Below are 6000 nucleotides of genomic sequence, written 5' to 3'. Positions count from 1 at the left end.
GAAACAAAGTGTTAACAGAACAAATTAACCTTACGAGCACACCACTGACTGCTGCTATTACCATAATCCTGTTTTAGCATATGTTATTAGAAGATGTGCACAGGCTACCTGCGCTCCTTGTAAACAGTGCCAGAAGGCAGGGAGTGTTATTTCACAGCATTTTAAATTTCACCGGCTACAACTGCTTTTTTGGATGACTTTAATTATATGACTTCAAACATTTTCCAGCTGGGAATGATCTTTTTCTGGATATACTGTGTCACAGTGTTTTCTGAGTGGGCTGCCACTTTCGGGGAGAATGGGCCATATTGAACTGAAGAGATCTGGTTGCATAACAGACAGCGAGGGAGAATACTCATTAGGACATGTAGCTTAATAATTTTTGGGCAGACTATTAGACATGTCGTTACCAATTATTTATAAGGGGCCAATCACAAGCCTCATTCATCATTAAGGCTGGCAGTATAAAACAAAAAATCACCAGTAGTGGAGCAAAAGGGTGTGAAGAACTGGTCACTTGAAAGAGCTTTCAGATACTGTCAAGAATAAAGGGATTACTGCACCTGGGACTAAACAGAAACTGAGTTTTAAAGGGTTATTTGAACAATTTTGAAAGATTTCTAAAAAATATTCAGCCATATTACATCAAAAACATTTCAAACTGCAGCCCTCCCAGGTGATCTTTTAGGGAGTTATTTAGGAAAGAGAAGTGAGGTCTCTGTGCCTTTAAGCTAACTCTCCAGGCTGAAAAATTTGAGTGATTTAGGGATGAATTAAGTTATAGATTCACAGAGGGAAGAGCGCTCCCTTGCTGTATACAAAACAAATGGGCTTCTATTGACCAACTGACTTTTTAAAATGCTTACAACTTGCTGTGGTGTGGATATCTGTGACCTTCAACAGCCTCTGAGGCCTTGCACAATGTGGCATTTTTCAGATCACTACTGCTGACTAAAACTCTTAGCCAGTGATAATAGTCTCATTCCTTGATATTGTCAGCCTACAATGATGAGCTAGTAGACCAACAAACAACAGTTCATGTTTAAAATGTTGTTGGGTCTACTTTCTGTGAAGTACAGTTGCTGCTTTTTTGTTTTCCCCTCCCCTCATTTTAGTGTATTCAATATTATAATGTGGATTGCATGGCAGAAAAGATTCTGTGACCTGTTCTATAGCAGAATAATTGCTTTGACACCTAAAGGACTTGCCAACATTGGGCCAAATTCTCATACCTGGTTGAGAAATATGGTTTATTACTAGATTAGAAATTGGTTAAGAACTGGGGGAGCCAAAGGGTGGGAATAAATGGTCGGTTTTCAACTAAGAGAGCAGGTGTCACAGATCTAGTTGAACTCCTCCCACTGAACACTCAACAGATTGCTGTGAGGGTATCCAGTTCTGAATCTCACATGCCCTGAGAGCTGGGGCTGGTCAAAGTTTAAATATTGTTCCTGGCTTTGGACCTCTAGATACCCACTCCAGGTATAGACCTCGTGTCTGACACTTCTTAGAAATGGGGACCGTGCTCTCCAGTTGCCTTGTGTCTTAAAATAATGGTATTTCCCCCAACCCTCCCCAGTAGTTCTCACATGCTGCCCAGAATCTCACTGAAGTTGTGAACCTTTTGGTTTACAGTTTACTACTTCAGAAGTAGGCAAAAGTGAAGACAAACAGGTACATAGACTTTGCCCAGGATTCAAAAACACCGTTGCTCTTTTTTCTTAGTAAAATGAGAGATACACAGATCTAGACAAAATAAGACATCTATAATGTTAACAACATACATACAAGGAAATTAAATAAACAAATACTCTTTTTTGAAGGTTGCAAAGTACCTCTACTTTATTTCTTGGAATTTAGAACAATTGCACACAAGAACCCCAAAACAGAGAAAAAGAAAACTGACTGCTCCATAAAGCAGCGAGGCACAGCTCTTCCTCAGTTGCCTTAAGCTTGCTCCCAGGCACTTCACTAGACAGCCTATCAAGGTATGTTTCCCACTTTGAACTTTAGCGTCCAAAAAGTGGGAACCTGCATGTATCCTTCTAAGCTTAATTCCTAGCTTAGCTCTGATAGCGGTGCCACCAACCAGAAATTCCAGTGTCTGGTACACTCCCTGTCCCCCAAAACCTTCCCTGAGGGACCCAAGACCCAAACCCCTTGGGTCCTAAAACAAGGAGAAATAAACCATTTCCCCTCCTTTCCCCTCCCTGGGTTACCCTGAGAGACTACTGTGACCCAAACTCCTTGGATCCTAAAACAGAGAGAAATTAACCTTCCCCCCACCTCCTTTCCCCCCACCAATCCCTGGTGAGTTCAGACCCAATCCCCTTGGGTCTTAAACAAGGGGGAAAAATCAATCAGGTTCCTAAAAAGGAAAGCTTTTAATTAAAGAAAGAAAAAAAGTAAAAATTATCTCTGTAAAATCAAGATGGAAGATGTTTACAGGGTCTTCAGCTTATATAGACTAGAGGGACTTCCTTCCCCCTAGCCTAAGATACAAGTTACAGCAAACAGAGGCAAAAATTCTTCCAGCAAAATACACATTTGCAAGGTAAGAAAACAAACATAAAACTAATCCGCCTTTTCTAGCTAGCACTTACTATTTTGAACATGAGAGACTGTTTCAGAAAGATTGGAGAAACCTGGTTGCACCTCTGGCCCCTCTTAGTCCCAAGAGCAAACAGCGAACAAAACAAACAGCACAAACAAAGACTTCCCTCCACCAAGATTTGAAAGTATCTTGTCCCCCCATTGGTCCTCTGGTCAGGTGCCAGCCAGGTTCACTGAGCTTCTTAACCCTTTACAGGTAAAAGAGACATTAACCCTTAACTATCTGTTTATGACACAGCCCCTGGTCCTGCAAGCAGGACCAGGAACCCACACCCTCTTCCCATCAAATGAACATACACAGAGTCACAGACACGCTCTTAAAATGATAGCTTGCAATCTCAAAGCAATTGTCAATATATCACAATATGCATTTTCCCTGCTTCGGTTTCTGCACTACTCTCTAGAGTTCTTTTGTCTTGGACAGAGTCCTCTGGAGTGACTGCTATCCATCCCCTGGAGCTCATGGTTCCGCTTCAGAATCATGCCCAACTGGACTTCTCTGATGCTGGCTGGTCCCGATGTCAAACCAGACCCTTGCTATAGAAGCATGTCCATCACTTCCCCTCTCCTGCCTAAAATTTCCTGCTCTTCCTAAAGCCTTTTCCCTTTTCTTCCTACTGTGAGTCATTTTTAAAGCCCTGCTTTGTCACCTCTGACTATCCAGTTCCAGACAATGATCTTAGCATGCCCACTGTTCGGTGAAAGCATAGTTAAAGCCATCATCTCTTCTTTGTCCCTTATCTGGTAGATACATGCAGCACCCCATGTCACAAATGGTGGATTAAACATCCACATAGAAGCATTCCCTGACACAGCAATTTTGTCATAATGTCACATCAACCAGAATCCATACTTTGAACAGACAAATTCCCCAAATCATTACAGGGGGTAATTAACAAGATGTCTCAATGATCCATATATAGTCCATTCAGGACTATTAAATATGTTGGTTTAATTATATAGAAGAGAGTGAACGCTGAGGTGGTCAAATTTTTACATGAAACAAAATTACTAAGGGCAGATAAAACTTGAGACTGTGACGAGTCTCCCCCGGGGGTGCAACCTGGAACTGGGGTACTGCTGAACCATCTGTTTTGCCAATCTGGGTTCCCTCTGACATTGTGACAAGCTGCAAAGCCCTCCAGTCTTGTCCTCACACAAACATCCACAGGCAGGAGGGCACACCCAACTGTGTTCGTGAATGCTCTGCCAACCACTGTATGAACCAATGATAGAGAGGGTCCAGCCAAAATACCCCTAGCTCCCCAGCCTAGGGCCCTGGAACTGTACCGTACTACCCTGGTCAAAACCCTGACCAATATGTATGAGTTATTACCCAGTCTGAACTTCTATGAAGGAAAGTGAATATGCACCAATTCTTGTCCCTGAGCTAAGATTTTTCCCCAAGCACTTCACTCAAACCACACTGTTTTAGGTAAAAATATAAAATAGCTTTATTAACTACAGAAAGATAAATTTTAAGTGATTATAAGTGATAGCCAACAGACCAAAGTAAATTACCTAGCAAATAAACAAAACCCAATCTAAGCCTAATATACTAGATAGGATTTGAATCAAGCAGAGTCTCACCCTGTTAGATAATGCAAACAGTCCACCAAGCTTCCAGATGCAGACAGACTGCCTTCTTTCCCGCCTGGGGCACCCCTTCCCCAGTTCAGTCTTTGTTCCTAAGGTGTTTCCAGGTGCTCGGTTGTAGGTGTAGTGAGGCCCAGTCATGATGTCACTTCCCCCTTTTATATTTTTTTCCAACTTGCTGGAAAGCTCTTTTGCTGTGACCTAGGTCAAACCCATTGTGTAGTGCTATCTCGTATAAATTGCTATTGTACCCAGTTCCTGGGGTAATCCTTGTGAGTGTGTCTATTTCCTCAATAAGCTATCAACTTTGTTTGGCCTTTTTATTGTTGTACCTGAAAGGCTGCTTGTGGGTGTTCCCAACCTCACAACATGTTTCAGTAGCACATACCTAGCAATACTTTATAAAGTCATATGCAATGATAGCACATACAACTTAACAAGATAGTAATGTTCAACAGATTAAGACTTTTAGAATGTACCTCACAAGGCATACTTCATACAAAACATATCATAATTATATCACCATGGTGAAAATGGTGTGCTGAGTATCTCTTTGGGGCACAGAGTGTCACAGCAAGAAACTGATTGATTGATTGATTGTAGTGCCTAGGACTCCCGGTTCTGGACCATAAACCCATTGTTCTAGGCACTATACAAATGCAGAACAAAAAGACAGACCCTGCCAACAAAGAACTTACAATCTAGGTAATTCTAGAGGGACTGAACAAAGCTATACAATAGGACAGATGCAATTTAATGTGGAAGTTGAATGTAGCCAAGTCCCAAAGTGTACTACCCATTAGAAGGAATAATTTGAAACTACTCACACTATAGATATGGATGTGTTTTTATTTGAAGCTCTTCAAGAGAAAAATCTAGAGCAGGAGCAGTCATAGAACCAAATAAGATGTTGAGTTGTGTGTAAAGACAGGAAGAATAATGCTAAACAGTGTAATATAATTATGTAAATCATTGGTATAACCTTATGTTTGATACTGTTTTACGTTCTAATCATCCCTTGGAAAAAAAGGATATATCAGTAAAAGTTGGGCATAGTCCAGAGAAGGATAACAAAATGATTACATTCAAGGAGAGAGTTCCACGTGCAGAGAATTTTAAAAGGTTAAGTCCAGATTAGAGAAGAAAAGAGTAAGAGGTGACATAACACAGATAACACAACATACAAAATAATGAATGTTATGCAGAAAGTCAATCAGGTATTCCTGGCATGTTGTCTACGAGAGGCATTCAACTTTGGAACCTGTTTTGAAGAGCTCTGAGTGTGGAAAGTTTCTGAACAATTCATCCTCCTTAATAAGAGACTGAAGTTCAGTGTATTGCTGTATATGTGAGTTTTAGATGACACTATGTCGATGACGTTCAGCATACTAAAATTCCTACCACACTCCTTAATAAGCCACCTATATGAGTAATTTATATATCATGCTCTATTAAGCATAATACAAAGATCATAAATTCAGCACAAAGATAAAGCAATGAAAATGACTTGCTAGGTCTGAAAACATTGTTTTGCAGCATGAATCAAACGTGTGACTGTCTAATACTAGATACATGCAGGTTTTACCCACTTGGTTTGCCCGGGCTGGCCCAGATCAAAGTGTTTACTTGACAGTCCTCATAAATTCCCTTTGGCATTTCTTGCCTGAGTGTAGTCAGTACTGCGGCATCTCATCTGACATTAGCTTTGACTTCTGATATTTCACAGAGATTTCATTTAACAAACGAATTTGCAAGACAAATGCATATTTATCACTTTCTTCATATTTATTC

Source organism: Gopherus flavomarginatus, chromosome 4 (genome assembly GCF_025201925.1).
Source record: "Gopherus flavomarginatus isolate rGopFla2 chromosome 4, rGopFla2.mat.asm, whole genome shotgun sequence".
NCBI lineage: Eukaryota > Metazoa > Chordata > Testudines > Testudinidae > Gopherus > Gopherus flavomarginatus.
This window is presented reverse-complemented; position numbering follows the sequence as displayed.